Source organism: Hyla sarda, chromosome 3, assembly GCF_029499605.1.
Source record: "Hyla sarda isolate aHylSar1 chromosome 3, aHylSar1.hap1, whole genome shotgun sequence".
NCBI lineage: Eukaryota > Metazoa > Chordata > Amphibia > Anura > Hylidae > Hyla > Hyla sarda.
The window spans coordinates 137,211,887-137,237,279 of NC_079191.1; positions in this window are offsets into that span (position 1 = coordinate 137,211,887).

Genomic DNA, 25,393 nt, shown 5'->3' on the forward strand with positions numbered 1-25,393 from the left:
ATTCAATATAGAAAATATGCACAAACGGCTTGACCACTTTATATACAACTATAACATCATTCAGTTTACTTTCACCAGTAATATGTCATAGCATAACAAATAGGAGTAAGTGTTTTGCTGTTGTGGTGTCCTGATGCGGAACACACTTGACCACCTGTCCTGTCAGGTGGATGTCATTTTACTGTGTCTGCTCCAGCCTATTGCTCAGGTTTACATGTTACATATGTTATACTGTATTTTGATGTATTGCCATCTATTTTGTGTCTTGTTATTTTCATTGTCTTGTAAGGTGTTAATTTTGTCTGTAAATCGATGTATAAAGGACCACATGAGCAGTGCCTCCTGCTTTGCTCCCTCAGGTCTGTCTAGATGGGGAGGAGTTAGTCTGGAGTGAGAGAATGGAGGTCAAGTCCAGACCTCTGTTGCGTGACCTGTACCTCCCCATATGAGGACAGGCCCAAAAGACCCAGTTGCAAGATTCCAAGTCCTGAGCGACCTCATCTTTCACCAGGATTTCTATCGACTAGATTGTCCATCAGTCAAGTTTGTCGTTGTCAAGTTCAGACAAAGTCAGCTTTAGGGAGAAGTGCCAAGAGAGACAATGGTCCCCATAGCCAAAGAAAAGGATAACGTGATTGAAAGCCCTTACACTGGATTCTACAAGTTAAGTTGCAACAGCAGTAAGAGCACTAAAATCCCTTTGTCACCATTGTGAAAGATAAACAATTACTTAAAGATCCAAAAGAGTTTTGTGAAATGAAAAAATATAAATGTATGGTAATGAATTTATTATAGAATCTTGCATACTAATGTATTTACTATATAATCTTGCATGCTTGTTTTGTTTTCCAGTTGATTTTTTTTCTCCTGGTAAAAATAGGCCATGAAGCTTTGGAAGTTGTCACATATTCATACATTTTTGTGGGATTAGTTGACTTTCTAGGTCTCTCTGGTTTCATATTCCAGATTGTGGACATGTCTGCAGTATTTAAACAAGCTTGTTACACTAATTTCCTATTGAGCTCCATGACCCATTTTGACCTCTTACTAAGGAGCAGTGATGATCACAAGTATGGGATTATACCATAAAAACCACAACAAAATGATTAGCCCTTTTCAGAAGTGAATGCACACAATCTTTGTCCTTTATATTTGCTTAAAAGTCCTTTTTATTGTGACACCAAAGTGACCGTTCTAATGATGTTAACATTTAAAGGAACTGTCACATTCATTTTTCAGCTGTTACAGTGGAATTATGATTGGCACAGTGAGGATGAACACGCTATATTCTGGGAATCATATGGCTTTCACAACCTAATGGAAAGTGAAGGGTATCACATGCAATATGATGATGCTGGAAAATCCTCATTGAAAATCCCTAGAAAAGTAATGGTGTTTTACTAATCTATTTCTGCAGACATGTGAAACTTTAAAGCACATTAGTGTTTAATCTCCAGTAAAGTAAAACACCAGTGTTTATCTGTCAACACTACCTACTAGAAAGTCAGCAAAATAAAAAAACAGACTAACTTGAAATAAATATTAGTGGTATACTGGAGACTTCTAGCACTATGCTTATATATATTTTTTTTTTTTTTTGAGGACAGCATTGCTATAATACAAATTGCGTAGCAGTAGCCCCTCATCAATATTCTCTCTCTCAGGATATTACTTTTTATGTACCTATAAATATGTCACCCCTGCCCCAAATAATTTGCATATACAATAGCATAGCTCAGAAAAATACAGTCCTGCATCTACTAATGGCACTTTTACATGGACCAAATAATCCCTTCACATGACCACATATACTGCATCTAACATGAAGACCAATGCAACCAATATTCCCCCTATATTGTGACCATATAGTGGTAGATCCTAGTATTACATGAGCTTAGCAGCCCATATTTGTGATTAAATTCAAATCTAGTGACTCATAGATTATGCATTTTCTGATCAATTGTTTTCTTTCTCTTTTCTTCTCCATCGGATTCACACACCATGATGACTTCTTCCAATTGCTACTTGTCTCTGGGGAGTATGATGCCCTTATTAGTGCACCATATCAAATAATACCCCCTTTCCCCACATATAGTAATGGCAGCCCTTGTGTTTCCATAGAATAATGGTGAGTTTGTGTGTCTTAATATACTAATAATTATCCTTGGTCCTCTATATAGTAAAAATGCCCACTGTGTTCCCAAATATTAATAGTGCCTCCTGTAATTCCATATAGTAATAGTGCTTCCTGTGCCCCCTAAAGTAATAGTACCCCTTGTGCCCCCATATAAGTATTCTCCTGTGCCTACATATAATAATAGTTACTGTTGTATTTTATATAGTAATAAGACATTTTGTTCCCCCGTATAGTAATAATGCCTCCTATGTCCCATATAGTAATAGTGCCCCCTATGCCCCTTATATGGTAATAGTACTCCCTGTGCCCCCATAAAGTAATAGTCCCCCTGTGCCCCATTAATATTAAAGTGCCTCCTGTGCCCACATATAGTAATATTGTAAAACACAATGAATGAAACTCCAATATTTTCCTTCTGGCCTGCAGCCTTTGAGCTGCAGGGACTGGACCCCCAGGCAGGCATATGAGGATATCATTTCATCACACCTTCAGTGCAGGGATCATGTCCCAGTGGCTTAGAGGCTTCAGGCCTGAAGTACCTGAAGCCTATGACAGTGAATGGTAGGGCAAGGAATTGACAGAAATTTGAAGAGGCAGATGTCTGGTACTAGCAACACCCCTGATTTATACAATGCAGTACAGATGACCTATATTTTAGAGACAATCTCACCTAGTTACTACCCATCAAACATTTTTCCTGAGTTTAACATATAAGATTAAAATACAGTACTGCTTAATACAAACTATTCCTGGACAGAAACCATTGTAATAAGATAATCACTGTAGTATACTTTATCTGTATTAACAGGAATATGATATATTTAAATAGGCTCATAATCACCCCGGTAACTCACCTGCCTGGTCCCCGCTGGTCTCCTGGAGGTCCCGTGCTGGACCGGACTCAGCTGTGGGCTGCGTTAGGTTGCTTACTCAGCTACTTCAAGTCCATTTCGCCTATCTGTTAGTGTTTAGGGTATAGGTCTACACTTGGTTCTGTTAGTGTTTGACAGGGTACTGTTGGGAATGTCATGTTTACTGTTTTTTCTGTTTCAATGTTTTTTGTCTTTGTGTGTGTCTTGTTCGTCTGTGTGTTTGTTGATTGTGTGTTCTGGAACCCTACCACTTCTGCTGCTCCTGCCATTTCTGTTCTCCCCTGTGTTCATTTCTGTTCTCTGTCATGATGGGGTCCCTTAAGACTGTGTGGGGAGGGTGTGATGAAGGCAGATAGAATTACCATAGGGGCAGATGGTATTAACCCCTTGTATTAATGACACCAGGGTGTAGTTTATCCTCCACAACACCCGAAGGTTTACCGCTGGATCCTGGGCAAGGCACGGGGGCAAATAATTACTCTGACGCCAAATTAAGGAACAACGGCAGCTTTACTGAGTCAGACAGATGTAACAGTCTATACAGCTTGGCTAGGCCCAAGGAGTTGACCAGTGATTTCAGGGACAACAGCCTTGCTGGGACATATGGTGGACTTGGACAATTTGATGAAGGGCCATGCTGACTTGAGAAAGATTGACTTAGACTGACTTGACTGAGACTGACTATGACAGACTTTACCCCATTTCTAGCTTACCAGGTTTTGACTTGGACCTGGAGGGTAGTGGACTTGTGGATCCGTGCCTCTTTAGGACACCAGACACTCTCTCCAGACTTGACCTCACTGTAGCTTAGCAAAGACCCACAGAGAAAGAGGAAGCTCCACCCAGGGTTTATATGGGGAAGACTCTGGAGGGGTCCCATAGGTCACCCAGTAGTGTCATATGGTCACTGGTACCTTCCTTGGTTACAATCACAGGACAACTGTACTTAACCCCTTAAGGATGGACCCATTTTTTACCTCAATGACCAGGCTCTTCTTTTTTTTTATTTGACATGTATCTCTTTAAATGGTAATAACTTCAGAATGCTTTTTCTGAGCAGCGCGATTCTGAGATAGTTTTTTCGTGACATATTGTACTTTATATAAGTGGTGCATTTTTGTTGACACATGCAGCTTTTTTTGTGAAAAATTTCTGGCGTTTTTAAATTTTTTTTATAGTGTACACTGTGTAGTAAAAGTGATGTTATATTTATTCTGTGGGTCAGTATGATTATGGTAATACCCATTTTATATATCTTTCTATGTTCTTTTTCCTTTTCTGAGCAAAATTATTTTTCTGCCATTCATTTTCCAACAGCCATAACTTTTTTATTTTTCCTCCGAGGCTATTGAGTAAGGGCTTATTTTTTGCGGGATGAGCTGAACTTTTTATTCTGCTATTTGTACCAAAAATGGCAAATTTTGTGCTTTTTTTAATGTTTTTTTTTTTAACGGCCTTCACCGTGCAGGATAATTTACAATATAGTTTTATAGTACACGTCATTAAGGACGTGGGAATACCAATTATGTATAAGATTTGTGTTTTTGATCTTTTTTGGTGATAATACAGGGCTTTTATTGGGAAAGGGGCATTTTTTTTTTTTTTACACTTCATACTTTTAAGAACTTTTTATTTAATTTTTTACACTTTTTTACAGGTTATACTATGCTGCAATACATTTGTACTGCAGCACAGTATGACCTGATGAGCGGCACACAATACAGCATGTGTGATCCAGCCTCTGGCTGGATCTCACAGGTTTCTGTAGCAGGCATACAGGAGGTCATGATCTGACCTCCTGCTGCCATAGCAACCAACGGCGACCCGCAATCGTATCGCTCGCGTGTGCAGGAAGCACGGGCCAGATTAAATCTTTCAGGTACAAACTCTATACAGTTCACAATGGCAGATAACAGTTGTTTCTTCAGCTCCCCCTCTATTTCACAAGCGCCTCGGAATAAACACTTTTCACTGATAGAGTCCCGTACACTATCTGGTGCAATTTTTGTTCGCATCTGCATGCAAATTTTTGGCAACACTGGATACAGTTCAGACTGGGGGGTACTTTTTGCATACACCCATATCCTTTTTATAGGACACCAAAAGTTGTGGGGAGGGTGTGATGAGGGCAGATGGAATTACCCTAGGGGCAGATGGCATTAACCCCTTGTATTTGTGACGCCAGGGTATTGTTTATCCTCTACACCACCCGAAGGTATACCGCTGGATCCTGGGCTAGACACGGGGGCAAATAATGAATCCGACGCCAAGTTACGGAACAATGGCAGCTTTACTGAGTCAGACAGATGTAACACTCTATAAAGCTTGTCTAGGACCAAAGAGGTGACCAGTAACTTCAGAGACCACAGGGCTTTCTGGGACTTATGGTGGACTTGGAGAATTTGATGCAGGGCCATGCTGACTTGAGACAGATTGACTTGGACTGACTTGACTGAGATTGACTATGACAAACTTTATCCGTTGCTGCGAGGTAGACGTTAGGCCTCTTGAGGACACCAGACACTCTCTCTAGACTTGACCTAACTGTAGCTCAGCGAAGACTCAAAGAGAAAGAGGAAGCTCCACCCAGGGTTATATGGGGAGACTCTGGAGGGGTCGCTATAGGTCACCCTGTAGGTCACTTGGTAACAATCACCTTCCTTGGTAACAATCCCATGACAACAGTGCTTAAAGGCATAGAACAATTATGTTCCACCACACTTGTTAGCTGGAATGTCCGGGGTCTTAATGATAAGTTTAAATGAGCCCTGTGTCTTGACTTTGTCAAGCGCCATTCTTCGGCCATATGATTTGTTTACAGGAGAATCATTTTACAGGTCAGAAGGACCAGAGGAGCGCCATCGAGCGCAAAACTAGTTGCCGCCCCCGCCTCACCTGTATCACCATCGCTCCCTGTATGTCTTTCCTGTGTGATGAAGCCGTCTGCTGCTGATACAAAATAAAGCCTGAATTTTTGCAACGGTACCTGTAGTGAGTGCCTTCTATTGAGTCTATGTGTTGCCGTGTATGGATCTTTTGGACAAGAGCACCTCCACTACCATTGCCATTACTAGACAGATACAAATGCTGTTATGCCTATTATAATACAGTTGGACTCTCTAATCATATCACATTAGCGGTGCCAGACAGTTCTTTGTTTTGTTGGTTACAGGTCAGAAGGTACTGTCATTAAAGCAGGCATGATTGCTAGGTGGTTTCTGTCCTAGTATCAATTTCTTCCCCTGGAAGTGTCTCAGGTGGTCTGTGATCATTTTGGGAGGTTTGTGATTCTGCATTGTTCCCTTAGATCTTTCCGTTTTATGTTGGTGTCTGTCCCTGTTCCTCTGATCCTTACTTTTCCCTCTGATACTGTTCTCTTTATAGGTGATTTCAATGCTGTTTCTGATCCATCGGTCGATCGCACCAGTGCTGTGGATTCGGGCTCCTATGTCCTCACCTCCTGGCATTGAATCTTATAGATTTGTGGAGATGGAAATATCCAACTGATATTGAATTCTCCTTCTACTCCTCTGTGCACAAATCCTTCTCAAGAATAGACCTAGCTTTTGCCACAGCAAAGCTTCTGTCTATGGTAAGGGGCATCCTGTACACTAGTAGGGGGTTCTCAGACCACTCGACTATTGTTTTTACCCACTCTATGGGTCCTTGTCCCTTTAATCTCTGAAGGATGCATCCTGGATGGTTACAGTCTGAAGCTGTTACTGGGGGGTGGTGGTTGCTCATGATGAGTATTGGACTCATCATGGGGATCACTTTGACCCCATGGTTCAATGGGATACCTATAAGGCTATGGTCTGGGGTGCTTTCATTCCTGGGGTGGCAGGTCAGAGTGATATTTACTTGGATCGGGAGCGGTTCTTACAGTCTGAATTGAGTAGATTAGAGGCATGGGTGGTCTGTGGCCCTTCCCCTAATGGGGAGCATGCTTGGGCTAAGGCACAGAGGGCTTTATTGGTGGTTCAGCAGGACAGAGTTCAGAAGAAACTGGTGGATAGGGAGGCTGCCCTCTTAGAATTTGGGGATAAAAATAGAAAATTGCTTGCTTATCTGACAAGGGAGAGTCGCCCAGTATCCTCTATTCCTTGTATTAAGGGTGTGGATGGGTTTCTCATTTCTGATCCTGTAGCAGTTAATGTGGTGTTTTGGGCCATTTATAGTGATCTATATGCTTCTCGCTCTCCTACTGTCCCTGAAGGCCTATTTTTATTCACTCCTTCTCTTAACATTCAGCTCCTTTCTCTGCTGAGGAGGTTTCTCAAGCCATTAAGGATCTGCCCCAGGCAAGACTCCAGGACTAGACGATTTGATTGGGAAATGGTATGGGATGAATGAGGATAAGTTGATTCCATGCCTTTTATGTTTGTATAACTCTGCTACTAAGTTAGGCTCTCAACCTGACTCTATGAGGGAGGTGTTGATTGTGGTCCTTCTCAAGCCAGGTAAGGACCCCACTAGACCATGTTCTTACTGGCCTATTTCCTTGCTTAACGTGGACATTCAAGTTATGGCCAAAATTTTAGCCAACAGACTAAATGGGGTTGTATCTTCACTCGCTCCTTCCTTCCAGTCTGGGTTCATGCCTGGCAGGGTGACGGACATTAATGTCTGCCGGCTACAGCTTAACATTGCACTTGGGAGGGTGATGTTACTCCGGCTTTTGTGGCCAGTGTTTCCTTGAACCCTGAACCTCTTTCCCTGGCTGAGACTAAGCTTTCTTCCAAGTCTTTTCTCCCCTTGTCTCTCTCAGGCAGGATTAACATAGTTAAAATGATCTACCTTCCTAAATTTCTTTATATTTTTCACCTTTCTCCTACTATTCCTCCTAAACACTTTTTTCAAACACTTGAATTCTGGTCTGAGATCCTTCTATTGGAAGATTAAGTCTCTTAGGTTCAGTCAATCTCTTCTCCACGTGCCCAAACATCGAAGTAGCTTGGCAACCCCAAATCTCTATGATTGTTTCCTTGCCTCACAGTTGGTGTACACAGCCTGGTGGATCGACTTGGATCTCTCCAACAAGGCTATATCCTTGGGGGGTATGTTGATGGGTTCATATGAATCTCTCATTAATATGCTGTATAGGGGCACTGCTTCCTCCTCTCTCCAGACCCCATTATGCACAATTGCTGTGGTTTGGTCAGTGGTGTCTAGCCATTTTCCCCAGCTCTCCTCATGCACCCCTATGGGCGAACTCACATTTTCCTCACCTTCAGGGGTTGGAAACTGCTGGATTCTGGAGCTCCCATGGAGTCAGGTTTGCCTTGCATCTGTTTGGGGAAGGCTATTTCTTTCCTTATTTTTCTGATATTCAGGACCGCTTTAATGTCCCATGTAGTGCCTTTTATAGGTATCTGCAGTTGAGACATGCGGATCAGGCACAATTTGGCTCCCTGGAGGTTACTCCTGTTTTTAATGATGTGGAGTTGCTACTGGGCACTACTGATCTTGTTAAACCTCTCACACAGTCGTACGCTCTCCTTCAATCGGGGGTCCTAGTCCCTTTGATATTGCCTATTTGAAGTGGGTGGAGGATATTCCTACACCCTCAGAGGACATGTAGAAGGAGGTGGTTCTCACCTACAACTCTTCGTTGTTAGTCGAGGGACTTGTTAATCCAGTTTTGTTTAATCCTGCGCCTCTACTACACACCAGTTGGATTGAAGAGAATTGGGGTTTCCCCTTCGGTTGTATGCTTTCGGTGTCAGTCTGAGGTTGGCACCCTTTTGCATGCTATGTGGGAGTGTGCCTGTGTGGTCCCGTTTTGGAGAGAGGTGGTGGGCTTTTTATTGGATCACTTAGAATTTCTCTAAGTCTTGACCCCTGAGGTTTGTCTTCTGGGCCTAGATAATGGGTTAGAGACAAGTGTGTGGGTGTGATTGGTTGGTTGTTCGGAGTGGTTGTGTTGTGTCATCTGTTAGGCAACGGGTGCTCATGGCCATTTTATGCATCCTAATCTTTTATACTGTTGGCATGCTGCTATGGGTTTTCCTGATATTGTGAGTTCCTTTGTGGGCCGCTTTCCCTGGGAGGCTGTTGTAATTCCTGAAGCCTCTGCTGGACTATACTGCCCTGGTTCCCTGTTGGTTGGCATTATCTTTGGTTTCTCTTTTTGAATTATTATTAAAAACATACTTTTTTTTAACAGAATGTCCTATGTAAATGCTTGAGAGAAGGAGTTGGGTCCTATCTTTACTGGAGAGTAAATAGATCAGTTACTTTGAGACATAAATAATTGTTACTTAAGGATATGTAAGCACACTACCAGAGAGAATGCAATGAATTGTAATTGTTAAAGGGGTAGGATAAACTTCATAAGTACAGACTGCATTGGAATGTACCTGATGTGATTTTAGCTGGGCACAAAAGGATTACATTGATTCCTGGAATGATCTCTTAAGCCATGTGTGTGTGCTGTCCAGTCCCTCTATATAGATTATAGTAAATGTTGTGGTGTTTCTGAAATCTCCCACTGCTTTAAGTAAGATTGGGTATATGATTATTTGGCAGGCATGCCCTATGTTCTTCAGAATGATATGATTTGTACAATCAGGGTCATATATAATAATGGGATCCAATCAGCATGATCACATGGGTGAAATTACAATTGTAAGTGTGAAGTTAGGCATCAGCCCTCCAAAGGCAGATAAATCAATGTATGTGAAGACATAAGACATGATTGGAAGCTCCGTAATCATTGACTTTTATCCATTTGTTCTTATGCCAATACATACTGATTTCATCTATACAATAATAGAACTTTATAGGAAGAGCGAAAGAAGTACAGTGCAAACCTTATCAATTTACATTTGGATTGTTCACAGGACATTTCTAGGTAAATTCTTAATAATAATATTCAAATCTTCTGTGGACATAAGCAATGTCCCATTGACAAATGGCACAAACAAGCCCATGTTCTCCCAAGTGATTTCCATTCAAAAAAGGACAACCACAGATCAATCTTATTCAAATGGTTCACTTAAGACTTCTTCATATGTAGTGGCAAAGAAATCTTGATGATTCTAGTTTTCAGATGAGGCACAAAAGCTTTATGGCTACATATAAACTAGGGGCCACTATTGGTGAAATGTTTATGGGAATGAAACAATTTAGAATTTGTTTTAGGACCATGTTCGTTTCCCACAGGACCCTCCCAGCTCAGTATTACTTCACACTACACTAGATTTACACTTTGTGATGTCTTTCTCCTTTTCCTAAAGCTCTTGTTTTAAGGACTTTTTTTTTATCACATGGAAGATCAAAAGATCATCTCACCCCCATTATTTGAATTGAGTCATGGGGGTTTCAGTCAGATGCTGAAGAATCTGAGCTTGGCCAACTCCTGCTTGACCACAGGATAAAGAAGCAAGAGTGTTTTCCAGCTCCAGTTACGTATACAAGGCATAATGTATTAAACCCAAATACAACTGAAATGCCAAATCAACCCCTAGAAAACCCCTCAAAGGATCCAGAAAACCTCATGGATAAAAAGAGCTTGACCAATCCCGGCCTTCATTGTAAAGTATGGTTAAACATAGCAAGGCCATTTAAACAAACCACTTTCTGATATGTTAACTTTACATATAAATATACCAATAATATAGTGCTTCTTTGATAAGAAGACACATTGTTAACAGATAAACAGTACCCATAACAGAAAACATGTTCCAGGTATACCATTGTTATTACTCTAGTTTCAACATTAACCTGTGGTTTTTGAAGTGGTGTGGCCTAGGCTGTTCATAAGAAGAGGAAACAACCAATATTCGGTCAATTAACCTTTTAGAGATCACTGTTAAAGTTTGAAAATCTCACAACCTTCATGATGCAGCAGTTTCTTATCTTAGTGTCCTCTACTGGGTGAAAGCCTTACCAATGTAATGCTAATGCATCCAGTACTGCTTGGCATCCCTATTAGGAGGGCATTCACATATCAAGCCAAGGAAGTTTTCTAGGTGATTCACATTTTTACTTTATTTACCCACAAGATTGCAGCAGGAGTTTGAGCTCTTAGATGCATGGTTCATAAGCTCTGTGGCATACAAGGTATTTGAAATGTTAAGGGTGTGTGTCTGTCTAGGGCCATTTTGAATTATGACTGAATTGTGGTGGGTGCTGGGCAGACCTGTGGCTAATGGGGGCTGTCAGGGCAAAGGTCACATTGGATCCATTCCTGACATGCCACTAAAGTTTTTCGACAGCAGACAGGCTGTCGTATATTATGGGCATTGGTATATTATGTTGCCAGGTAGGAAGGGGAAGAGAATGGCAAGCCCAGGGAGACAGTCAGCTCCATCCTCTGACCACTGCCCTGTGCATCATCAACAACACATGCAGGGGCAGGACGATCAAGGGAGGAATATGTTATTGATGTTTTTATTACATCTGAAGTTCTAGCTGGGACGCACAGCAAGCTCAAGTGGCAGATACACGTTACAGACAGCCCTGCTTTCAGCCCCTTGAGCCCCTAAGATACAGTTGTGTGATAGTTAGGAGGGGAACAAAAACACCAAGTCAACCATTGGTATCTGCTTGGTAGGTCAAGTCAGATGCAAGATAAAATACTGTAAGGGGTATTGAACATCATGAAAGATTAAACATAAAATTACATTTATTTAGTCTTCATCGGCTTATTTTGTATATAAATGGCCCATACAAAAATATGGGAAAAGCTGTTCCAGGTAAAACCCCCTCGAAAGACAAGGGAGATTTTCCCTGTCTGAAGAAAAAAAAAAGGTTTAGTCTCCATGGATGACAAGCATATTTTCTATAAGAACTGTAAATTTATAGAACAGTCTGCCTCAGGAATTTGCCACTGCAGGAACAGTTGAGGGCCCCAAAACAGGGTTAGATGTTAGAAATAACATTAGTGCCAAAATAAACAGTGCATAGTGAAAGTATTTTGCCCCCTTGAACTTTTCGACCTTTTGCCACACTTCAGGCTTCAAACATAAAGATATAAAACTGTAATATTTTGTGAAAAATCAATAACAAGTGGGACACAATCATGAAGTGTAACGCAATTTATTGGATATTTCAAACTTTTTTAACAAATAAAAAACTGAAAAATTGGGCGTGCAAAATTATTCAGCCCCTTTAAGTTAATACTTTGTAGTGCCACCTTTTGCTGCGATTACAGCTGTAAGTCGCTTGGGGTATGTCTCTATCAGTTTTGCAAATCGAGAGACTGACATTTTTGCCCATTCTTCCTTGCAAAACAGCTTGAGCTCAGTGAGGTTGGATGGAGAGCGTTTGTGAACAGCAGTTTTCAGTTATTTCCACAGATTCTCGATTGGATTCAGGTCTGGACTTTGAGTTGGCCATTCTAACACCTGGATATGTTTATTTGTGAACCATTCCATTGTAGATTTTGCTTTATGTTTTGGATTATTGTCTTGTGGGAAGACAAATCTCCGTCCCAGTCTCAGGTCTTTTGCAGACTCCATCAGGTTTTCTTCCAGAATGGTCCTGTATTTGGCTCCATCCATCTTCCCATCAATTTTAACTATCTTCCCTGTCCCTGCTGAAGAAAAGCAGGCCCAAACCATGATGCTTCCACCACCATGTTTGACAGTGGGGATGGTGTTTTCAGGGTGATGCTTTTACACCAAACATATTGTTTTGCATTGTTGCCAAAAAGTTTGATTTTGGTTTCATCTGACCAGAGCACTTTCTTCCACATGTTTGGTGTCTCCCAGGTGGCTTGTGGCAAAATTTAAATGACACTTTTTATGGATATCTTTAAGAAATGGCTTTCTTCTAGCCACTCTTCCGTAAAGGCCAGATTTGTGCAGTATATGATTGATTGTTGTCCTATGGACAGAGTCTCCCACCTCAGATGTAGATCTCTGCAGTTCATCCAGAGTGATCATGGGCTTTGTTATGATTCAGCTAGCTGGATGTGGATCCTCTGTGTCAGCGAGGGATTGGCGTGGACCGTGTCGGTGGACCGCTTCTAGGTTTCTACTGGTTTTCACCAGAGCCCGCCGCAAAGCGGGATGGTCTTGCTGAGGCGGTAGCAACCAGGTCGTATCTACCGGCAATGGCTCAACCTCGCTGACTGCTGAGAAGGCTTGGGACAGAAGGACTAGGCAGAGGCAAGGTCAGACGTAGCAGAAGGTCGGGGCAGGCGGCAAGGTTCGTAGTCAATAGCAATAGCAGAAGGTCTGGAAACACAGGCTTTGGACAACACTAAACGCTTTCTCTGGCACAAGGCAACAAGATCCGGCAAGGAAGGAAAGGGGAAGTGAGGTATATGGACAGGGACCAGGTGGAAGCTAATTAGACTGATTGGGCCAGGCACCGATCACTGGTGCACTAGCCCTTTAAATGTTAGAGAGCTGGCGCGCGCGCGCCCTAGAGAGCGGAGCTGCGCGCGTCAGAACATGACAGCCGGGGACCGGGACGGTAAGTGGCTTGGGATGCGATTCGCGAGCGGGCGCGTCCCGCTATGCGAATCACATACCCATTGTGAATCTCAGTGCAGTGCTCCCAGTCAGCGGGTCTGACCGGGGCGCTGCAGAGAGGAGAACGCCGCGAGCGCTCCGGGGAGGAGCAGGGACCCGGAGCGCTCGGCGTAACAGTACCCCCCCCTTAGGTCTCCCCCTCTTTTTGTCTCCTTGTCCCTTAAAATGAGACGAGAACATAGGAGACGCCTCTTGAGTCTCCTTCTGGAACAAAAAGAAGTCCTGGGTAGCTACACCAGCGGCAGGTAGTTCAGAAGGAATGGGAATGGGGAGGGGGGGAAGAGGGTGAAGCATGTCACAGGGCAGAGTGTCACCAGGACGGGGGCTATGAGGAGGCACGGCACAGTCCTGATAGGCCTTGGGGGGACCAGGCACAGGAGGAGACACTGAGGCCCGACAGACGGGACTGGAAGCAGACCCCAATTGCGGCATGCAGGACCCCAATTCTTGATTTCCCCGGTGGTCCAGTCAAGGGTGGGAGAATGATTCTGGAGCCATGGCAGACCGAGGAGGACTTCAGAGGGGCAGTTGGGCAGGACGAAAAATTCAATTTTCTTGTCATGCAGTCCAATGCTCATAAGCAAGGGCTCTGTGCGGTAACGCACAGTGCAGTCCAACTTCCCTCCGTTGACCGAAGAAATGTAGAGCGGCTTGACGAGACGGGTCACCGGAATGCAGAACCTATTCACCAAAGAGGCCAGAATAAAATTTCCAGAAGAACCAGAGTCCAAGAAGGCCACGGCTGGGAAGGAGGAGTTGGCAGAAGGAGAAATCCGCACGGGCACAGTGAGACGTGGAGAAGCAGACTTCGTACCAAGAGACGCCACACCCACGTGAGCTGGGTGCGTGCGTGCATTTCCCAGACGTGGAGGACGAATAGGGCAATCCACCAAGAAATGTTCGGTACTAGCGCAGTACAGACATAAATTTTTATCCCTACGGCGAGTCCTCTCTTCATGGGTCAGGCGAGACCGATCCACTTGCATAGCCTCCTCGGCGGGAGGCTTAGGGGTAGATTGCAAAGGATACTGTGAGAGAGGTGCCCAAAGATCAAGGTCTTTTTCCTGGCGGAGCTCCTGGTGTCTTTCAGAAAAACTCATGTCAATGCGGGTGGCCAAATGGATAAGTTCATGCAGGTTGGCAGGAATCTCTCGTGCGGCCAGCACATCCTTGATGTTACTGGATAGGCCTTTTTTAAAGGTCGCGCAGAGGGCCTCGTTATTCCAGGATAATTCGGAGGCGAGAGTACGAAATTGGATGGCGTACTCGCCTACTGAAGAATTACCCTGGACCAGGTTCAGCAGGGCAGTCTCGGCAGAAGAAGCTCGGGCTGGTTCCTCGAAGACACTACGGACTTCAGCGAAGAAGGACTGGACTGTGGCTGTGGCAGGATCATTGTGGTCCCAGAGCGGTGTGGCCCAAGACAAGGCCTTTTCAGACCGAAGACTAACTACGAACGCCACCTTAGACCGTTCTGTAGGAAATTGGTCCGACAACATCTCCATATGTAGGGAACATTGTGACAGGAAACCACGGCAGAGTCTAGAGTCCCCATCAAATTTGTCCGGCAGGGACAAGCGGAGGCTAGGAGCGGCCACTCGCTGCGGAGGAGGTGCAGGAGCTGGCGGAGGAGATGGTTGCTGCTGTAGCAGTGGCAGAAGTTGCTGTAACATGGCGGTCAACTGCGACAGCTGCTGTCCTTGTTGGGCAATTTGCTGCGATTGCTGGGCGACCACCGTGGGCAGGTCAGCGAGACTTGGCAGCGGCACCTCAGCGGGATCCATGGCCGGATCTACTGTTATGATCTGGCTAGCTGGATGTGGATCCTCTGTGTCAGCGAGGGATTGGCGTGGACCGTGTCGGTGGACCGGTTCTAGGTTGCTACTGGTTTTCACCAGAGCCCGCCACAAAGCGGGATGGTCTTGCTGCGGCGGTAGCAACCAGGTCGTATCCACCGGCAACGGCTCAACCTCGCTCACTGCTGAGAAGGCGTGGGACAGAAGGACTAGGCAGAGGCAAGGTCAGACGTAGCAGAAGGTCGGGGCAGGCGGCAAGGTTCGTAGTCAATAGCAATAGCAGAAGGTCTGGAAACACAGGCTTTGGACAACACTAAACGCTTTCTATGGCACAAGGCAACAAGATCCGGCAAGGAAGGAAAGGGGAAGTGAGGTATATAGACAGGGAGCAGGTGGAAGCTAATTAGACTGATTGGGCCAGGCACCAATCACTGGTGCACTAGCCCTTTAAATGTTAGAGAGCTGGCGCGCGCGCGCCCTAGAGAGCGGAGCCGCGCGCGCCAGAACATGACAGCCGCGGACCAGGACAGGTAAGTGGCTTGGGATGCGATTCGCGAGGGGGCGCGTCCCGCTATGCGAATCGCATCCCCATCGTGAATGTCAGTGCAGCGCTCCCGGTCAGAGGAGCAGGGACCCGGAGCGCTCGGCGTAACAGGCCTCTTGGCTGCATCTCTGATCAGTCTTCTCCTTGTATGAGCTGAAAGTTTAGAGGGACAGCCAGGTCTTCGTAGATTTGCAGTGGTCTGATACTCCTTCCATTTCAATATTATCGCTTGCACAGTGCTCCTTGGGATGTTTAAAGCTTGGGAAATCTTTTTGTATCCAAATCCGGCTTTAAATTTCTCCACAACAGTATCTCGAACCTGCCTGGTTTGTTCCTTGTTCTTCATGATGCTCTCTACGCTTTAAACTGACCTCTGAGACTATCACAGTGCAGGTGCATTTATACGGAGACTGGATTACACACAGGTGGATTCTATTTATCATCATTAGTCATTTAGGTCAACATTGGATCATTCAGAGATCCTCACTGAACTTCTGGAGAGAGTTTGCTGCACTGAAAGTAAAGAGGCTGAATAATTTTGCACGCCCAATTTTTCAGTTTTTTATTTGTTAACAAAGTTTGAAATATCCAATAAATTTCGTTCCACTTCATGATTGTGTCCCACTTGTTGTTGATTCTTCACAAATAATTACAGTTTTATATCTTTATGTTTGAAGCCTCAAATGTGGCAAAAGGTCAAAAAGTTCAAGGGGGCCGAATACTTTCACTATGCACTGTATAATCACACACACACACACACACATATTATATATATATATATATATATATATATATATATATATATATATATATATATATATATAAGGGGACGAGTATTTACCTCAGGGCGAGGCCACCACTCCTGGTGTATCGGAGCTTCAGAAGGCCATTAAGCACACCGCAGGCATTCTGGGTAGGGGAATATGCAAAGCAGCTCATTACATCACCTTTTCAGGTAATGTTCCCTGGCATCAGCTTAGCTCCTGTTAAGCCATTCGTCAGTACAGAGCAGGGTGATCTGGCTTGGCTGGGGTAAGAAGCCTGAGAGCAGCTAAAGGGGACGAGTATTTACCTCAGGGTGAGTCCACCACTCCTGGTGTAATGGAACTTCAGAATGCCATTAAGCACTCTGCGGGCATTCTGGGTAGGGGAATATGCAAAGCAGCTAATTACATCACCTTTTCAGGTAATGTTCCCTGGTATCAACTTAGCTCCTGTTAAGGAATATAAAAAGCTGATCGGGATTTTATGCCAAGCAAGACTACTCCCCAAAAGGGGAGTTTCTACCCCTCTGCAGACAGCTGGTTCTTGGTTTTTGCCACTCGTCATGTGGAGGAAACATCTTTGCATGTGTTTTGGCAGTGCCCCTTTGCACAGGGTCTGTTGGACGCCCTGGAACATGAACTCAGAGAATCTGTACCCAGGAACTCCCTATCGTACCATTCGGTACTTTACAGTCTGTTTCCTGGGACCCACGACGTGGAGGCCATCCAGGAGGCCTGGCGCCTTATGAACTGTTTTAAAGACGCAGTGTGGCATGCCAGGAACCGCCTCGTGATCAACAGGGAGAACATGTCCATCCGGGACTGGAGCAGGTTCATCGAAAGCCTGCTTAGAGACTATTCCATCTGGGACAGCCCGGCCGTCGATAAGGAAGAAGAGGAGTGAAGACCCCTCTCCTTCTCCCATGTCTCCTTGAAGATACAGCCTAGCAGTTTGGCCCTGTGATCCGCCCCCTCCCCACCCCCACATAGTCACCCATACCCCCCACGCCCCCGCCCCTACCCCAATCACAGATTGTATTGTTTTGTTATTCAATCTCTTGTGCTTTTCTATTGCAGGATTGAGCGGAGTGTTAGAGTAGCATGATGTGCGATGTATAGCTTAGGGAACCTTTGCTGTGAATCGTGCTGTCATGCTTTGTGTGATTGTAATTTATTGTATGACTTGAAATGACTGAACGGACAATAAAGCTCTTTCAATAAACCACGAAGTCTGCAGATGGGTAGAAACTTCCCTTTTGGGGAGTAGTCTGGCTTGGCATAAAATCCCGATCAGCTTTTTATATTCCTTAACAGGAGCTAAGCTGATACCAGGGAACATTACCTGAAAAGGTGATGTAATGAGCTGCTTTGCATATTCCCCTACCCAGAATGCCCGTGGAGTGCTTAATGGCCTTCTGAAGCTCCGTTACACCAGGAGTGGAGGCCTCGCCCTGAGGTAAATACTCGTCCCCTTAGGCCTCTTACCCCAGCTAAGCCAGATCACCCTGCTCTGTACTGACGAGTGGCAAAAACCACGAAACAGCTGTCTGCAGATGGGTAGAAACTTCCCTTTTGGGGAGTAGTCTGGCTTGGCATAAAATCCCGATCAGCTTTTTATATTCCTTAACAGGAGTTAGCTAAGTTGATACCAGGGAACATTACCTGAAAAGGTGATGTAATGAGCATATATATATATATACACAGCAGGGCATACTAGATTTATGCTGATAAGCAATTATAAACTACACTATAGAACTTTATTAAACAAGTAAACAATTGGAAAAAAAAAAAAAACATTTGAAACAAGTCAATTTGAAATCTGTACCACAGCTAGGTAGATATTAAAAAACCATTAAAAAAAAGTGTAAACATTGTTGAATTTTTTTTTTTTTTACTGATCTTTATTGGTAACAAAAATTATGTTAAACAAGTAAAAAACATATAATGATGGTACAACAGGATGCACAGGCAGAAAAAAGCAGGAGGTGCGGATAAAAGTAAAATGATCACATATTTGTACTGGTATACAGCGATGTATATGTAACAATGGTGAAAAGCATCAGGTGAAACTTCAATGTTAAAGTGCACACTAATGATAAAGGTGTATCACCAGTGGAGCTGTGCTAACAGAAAAATATCACATGTATGAATGAACTTCTGTGGCAGGGACAATGGCTATTCCCACAGGTAACAATGGTTTTGCAATGAAAGAAAAATGTAAACAGATCAGCAATAAATAACAGGACACCTGGACATGCACCCCACAAGTTACCTCTCACCTGTAACTCCGAACGCGTTTTTGCAATGCTGATTCGTTTCTTCCCTTTGTGTGTATTGGAACAAAACAAAAAAATGGATGAAAAAAGTCAAATGGACATAATGTCACGTGAAAATCCAAAAATGGTCTGAACAAAATTATTGGCACCCTTTCAAAATTGTGGAAAATAAGATTGTTTCAAGCATGTGATGCTCTTTTAAACTCACCTGGGGCAAGTAACAGCTGTGGGAAAAATAAAAATAACACCTGAAAGCAGATAAAAAGGAGAGAATTTCACTTAGTCTATGGCAGGAGACCCAGGAGGACCCCACTGCTGACAAAAAGCAAGACTACATTTTGCCAAAATGAACTTGAATAAGCCAAAATCCTTCTGGGTCTTGTGGACAGATGAGACCAAGATAGAGATTTTTGGTAAAGCACATAATTCTACTGTTTACAGAAAATGGAATGAGGCCTACAAAGAAAAGAACACAATACCTACAGTGAAATATGGTGGAGGTTCAATGATGTTTTGGGGTTGTTTTGCTGCCTCTGGCACTGGGTTCATTTAATGTGTGCAAGGCATCGTGAAATCTGAGGATTACCAACGGATTTTTGGTAATCCCAGTGTCAGAAAGCTGGGTTTGCGTCCAAGATCTTGGGTCTTCCAGCAGGATAATGACCCCAAACTTACATTAAAAAAGCACCCAGAAATGGATGGCAACAAAGGGCTGGAGAGTTCTGAAGTGGCCAGCAATGAGTGCAGATCTAAATCCCATTGAACACCTGTGGAGAGATCTTAAAATTGCTGTTGGGAAAAGGCGCCCTTCCAATAAGAGAGACCTGGATCAGTTGCAAAGGAAGAGTGGTCCAACATTGCGGCGGAGAGGTGTAAGAAGCTTATTGATGTCATAGGAAGCGACTAATTTCAGTTATTTTTTCCAAAGGGTGTGCAACCAAATATTAAGTTAAGGGTGCCAAGTTTGCTTTGACATTATGTCCAATTTGCTTTTTTCCTCCCTTTTTGGTTTAGTTCCAATATACACAAAGTGAATAAACATGTGTATAGCAAAATATGTGTTACTGCAATCCTTTCCTGTGAGAAATACTTCATTTTCTAGAAAAATTTCAGGGGTGCCAACATTTACGGCCATGGCTGTATTATTAAAACTATAAAATATACTTTCAGTAAGACTCTTGTTTGGGTTTTGTTTTGGTTTGTTTTTTTCACATTAGCTTTTTAGTGTAATCTTAAAAGCACAAAGCGAGTGCAGAGGGATTTTGAAGAACATATTAGGCATCGTGCAGTTCATAAATAAAATACTTATAGCAATCACTAGAGAACATTAGTATCCAGTGTGAATTTCTCTACCTAGGGAACAGCATGCCTTTCTAATTGTGGATCTATTCAGAGGTATTTTCCATCTCAGGGCACATGTTTCACAGGCAGGATGTATTTCTAAACCGTGAGAGCAAGCTATAGCTGACATCTATTTTTGTTCTTGGTCTGCTGTGAATGTGCAATATGCTTAGCATTTGTAAAATTGGTGAGTTAGAAAGCTGCATTCAATAATCTCTCAAAATGGTTTTCTATCTCACGCTACACCTTGTTTAAACGTGAAAGTGTCCATTTATATACTGCAGATATATCAGCTGCAAACAGGCACATGCTGTATATAGTTACCAAGGAATATATTGCATCATATTGAAATTCATTTAAATATTAAACATGTTCAAGAAAAGTGTCATTTCACATTCAGTATAACATATTTAGATTTCCATCTATATATTAGGAAGGGAATATATTACATATTCATTGCATGTTTCTTGTATTAGGTGTTCTTTTTTGCTATAGGAGAACAAACCATGTGTGTGGATTTCTAGAAATCTCATTTAAATGTATGGATCAATTATACAAATAATTGCAATTTAATAAAAGCTGTCACATGTGAACAGATCTTAACACAACTAGCTGCTATGATGTCCCACTGACACCTCGCTATTGCATTGCAGGGGCGAGAAAGGGATTCCCTACTCTCTATTTAACACTTTAATAGCTAGATCCCTATTGACCGTAAAATAGTTAAACGTCTGAAATCAGAGTTCTCTCAAATCCTTAGTATAACATAGAAACATAGAATGTGTTGGCAGATATGAACCATTTAGCCTTATATCTATTCCATGCATGTTTAAACTCCTTCACTGTATTTACAGCTACAAGTTCTGCAGGAAGGCTATTCCATGCATCCACTACTCTCTCAGTAAAGCAATACTCATATAAACAACTTCCTCATATTACTGCATAAAACTTTCACCCTTCAATTTAAAACTATCTGATGACAATGCGTGTTTTATGTTTCGGTACAGCTATATACATTTATTATTTTTTGTAGCTTGTGCTGTATATCCATACACATATTACACCGGAGTTACTATAATTGTATTAATTTATGATGTAACAAGTCAGCATAGTCCTTACATTTATTAATATGGATATACATCTCATGCGTTCAAAGCACATACTTTTTTTTCATATAATTTATGCACTTTTAACGGACTAGTGCATGTTCATATACAAATATACCATTCTTAGCTACACATACATACGGCTATGTACATGCACTTTTGCCAGTGCTATATTCTTTGTCCTCTGACATGATGAATAATCCTTTTCTTACCGATTAGTATTATGAGGTGTTCTATCATTAAAGTAGGGCAATAGTGACACCTGTTCACATTTATGCGTTTTTTGATACATATGAGCTACGTGTCCTACATTCCTTTTCCCGTCCCCTTTACTTTCTTCTTTTTTCCTTTTTTAACATGTTTGTATCATATAATAAGGAAAAAGACAAAACAACCTAAATCTCCATTTTTTTAGGGTCATATACATATATAATAACTATATATTATTTATTTACTCATGTATGTATATGTATGTATATATGTTGACCTAAATATCTATCATTGCAGATCTATATTATACCTCACGATCTAGGATTTTTTTACTTGATTTTTTACTCTTTTTTTATAAGTGATCTGTGCTGTAGTTCACACTGAACTTTTAACTTATCTGCACTATCCATCCCATGCATGCATAATTGGGCATCCATTTACCTTTTTGTACTGACACCTCCAGACCATGGTTTCTGGCTTTTTTAACGAATGAAGCATGGTCCATTGTTACGCCTAGCGCTCCGGGTCCCCGCTCCTCCCCGGAGCGCTCACGGCGTCTTTCTTCCTGCAGCTCCCCGGTCAGTCCCGCTGACCGGGAGCGCTGCACTGTCATGGCCGTCGGGGATGCGATTCGCACAGCGGGACGCGCCCGCTCGCGAATCGCATCCCAGGTCACTTACCCGTCCCGGTCCCCTGCTGTCATGTGCTGGCGCGCGCGGCTCCGCTCTCTAGGGCGCGCGCGCGACAGCTCTCTGAGACTTAAAGGGCCAGTGCACCAATGATTGGTGCCTGGCCCAATTAGCTTAATTGGCTTCCATCTGCTCCCAGACTATATCTGATCTCCTCCCATGCACTCCCTTGCCGGATCTGTTGCCTTGTGCCAGTGAAAGCGTTTAGTGTGTCCAAAGCCTGTGTTACCTGAACTCCTGCTATCCATCCTGACTACGAACCTTGCCGCCTGCCCCCGACCTTCTGCTACGTCTGACCTTGCCTCTGCCTAGTCCTTCTGTCCCACGCCTTCTCAGCAGTCAGCGAGGTAGAGCCGTTGCTAGTGGATACGACCTGGTTGCTACTGCCGCAGCAAGACCATCCCGCTTTGCGGCGGGCTCTGGTGAAAACCAGTAGCCTCTTAGAACCGGTCCACTAGCACGGTCCACGCCAATCCCTCGCTGACACAGCGGATCCACAACCCGTAAGCCGAATCGTGACAGTAGATCCGGCCATGGATCCCGTTGAGGTGCCGCTGCCAAGTCTCGCTGACCTATCCACGGTGGTCGCCCAGCAATCGCAGCAAATTGCCCAACAAGGACAGCAGCTGTCGCAGTTGACCGCCACGTTACAGCAACTTCTGCCTCTGCTACAGCAACAACCATCTCCTCCACCAGCTCCTGCACCTCCTCCGCAGCGAGTGGCCGCTCCTAGCCTCCACTTGTCCCTGCCGGACAAATTTGATGGGGACTCCAGACTCTGCCGTGGATTTTTGTCTCAGTGTTCCCTGCATATGGAGATGTTGTCGGACTTGTTTCCTACAGAACGGTCTAAGGTGGCGTTCGTAGTAAGCCTTCTTTCAGGAAAGGCCTTGTCTTGGGCCACACCGCTCTGGGACCGCAATGATCCTGCCACAGCCACAGTCCAGTCCTTCTTCGCTGAAGTCCGGAGTGTCTTCGAGGAGCCAGCCCGAGCTTCTTCTGCCGAGACTGCCCTGCTGAACCTGGTCCAGGGTAATTCTTCAGTGGGCGAGTACGCCATCCAATTTCGTACTCTTGCTTCCGAGTTATCATGGAATAACGAGGCTCTCTGCGCGACCTTTAAAAAAGGCCTATCCAGTCGCATCAAGGATGTGCTGGCCGCACGAGAGATTCCTGCCAACCTCCAAGAACTCATCCATTTGGCTACCCGCATTGACATGCGTTTTTCTGAGCGACACCAAGAGCTCCGCCAGGAAAAAGACTTAGATCTCTGGGCACCTCTCCCACAGCATCCTTTGCAGTCTACGCCTGGGCCTCCCGCCGAGGAGGCCATGCAAGTGGATCGGTCTCGCCTGACCCAGGAAGAGAGGAATCGCCGTAGAGAGGAAAATCTCTGTCTGTACTGTGCCAGTACCGAGCATTTCTTGGTGGATTGCCCTATCCGTCCTCCACGCCTGGGAAACGCACGCACGCACCCAGCTCACGTGGGTGTGGCGTCTCTTGGTTCTAAGTCGGCTTCTTCACGTCTCACGGTGCCAGTGCGGATTTCTCCTTCAGCCAACTCCTCCCTCTCAGCCGTGGCCTGCTTGGACTCTGGTGCCTCTGGAAATTTTATTTTGGAGTCGTTTGTGAATAAATTCAGCATCCCGGTGACCCGTCTCGTCAAGCCGCTCTACATTTCCGCGGTCAATGGAGTCAGACTGGATTGCACCGTGCGTTACCGCACAGAACCCCTCTTGATGTCTATTGGACCCCACCACGAAAGGATTGAGCTCTTCGTTCTCCCCAATTGTACCTCTGAGGTTCTCCTTGGACTACCCTGGCTTCAACACCATTCCCCAACCCTGGATTGGTCCACAGGGGAGATCAAGAGCTGGGGTTCCTCTTGTTTCAAGGACTGCCTTCAACCGGTTCCCAGTACTCCCTGCCGTGACCCTGTGGTTCCCCCTGTAACCGGTCTCCCTAAGGTCTTTATGGACTCTGCCTGCCATAAGAAGTGCCTCTCCCCCCCTCCCAGTCCAGTCAGGCAAGCCTCGGTGCCTCCCCATGGCTCCCGTCCTTGTGTCTCCCTGCCCCGTGCCAACCTTCACCCTCTGCCCTCCCTCCTCATTCCAACTCCTGCTGTACTGCCTGCCGTTGAGGAAACCATCCATTCTTTCCCGGTGTCCTCATCCCAGGGGAGGCAGTCACCGGACAAAAAAAAGGGGAGACCTAAGGGGGGGGGGTACTGTTACGCCTAGCGCTCCGGGTCCCCGCTCCTCCCCGGAGCGCTCACGGCGTCTTTCTTCCTGCAGCTCCCCGGTCAGTCCCGCTGACCGGGAGCGCTGCACTGTCATGGCCGTCGGGGATGCGATTCGCACAGCGGGACGCGCCCGCTCGCGAATCGCATCCCAGGTCACTTACCCGTCCCGGTCCCCTGCTGTCATGTGCTGGCGCGCGCGGCTCCGCTCTCTAGGGCGCGCGCGCGACAGCTCTCTGAGACTTAAAGGGCCAGTGCACCAATGATTGGTGCCTGGCCCAATTAGCTTAATTGGCTTCCATCTGCTCCCAGACTATATCTGATCTCCTCCCATGCACTCCCTTGCCGGATCTGTTGCCTTGTGCCAGTGAAAGCGTTTAGTGTGTCCAAAGCCTGTGTTACCTGAACTCCTGCTATCCATCCTGACTACGAACCTTGCCGCCTGCCCCCGACCTTCTGCTACGTCTGACCTTGCCTCTGCCTAGTCCTTCTGTCCCACGCCTTCTCAGCAGTCAGCGAGGTAGAGCCGTTGCTAGTGGATACGACCTGGTTGCTACTGCCGCAGCAAGACCATCCCGCTTTGCGGCGGGCTCTGGTGAAAACCAGTAGCCTCTTAGAACCGGTCCACTAGCACGGTCCACGCCAATCCCTCGCTGACACAGCGGATCCACAACCCGTAAGCCGAATCGTGACATCCATGCACGTCATTACTGTTCCAGAATTCATCACTCCTTCCCACAATTTTTTGTGCCACGACTAAGAGCCAGTGTCGGCTCGAAACGCGTCGGTCATCTTGTTCTACTATTTTATTTACCATGGATATCCTCTGATTTTAACATGCTGAAATTAATGTGAATTTTTAAACCACTCAATTTCCTCATCTTGGAGCAGCTGGAGGCCCCCGCACTTCTGCCTTCTTGTCTAAATATAAAACT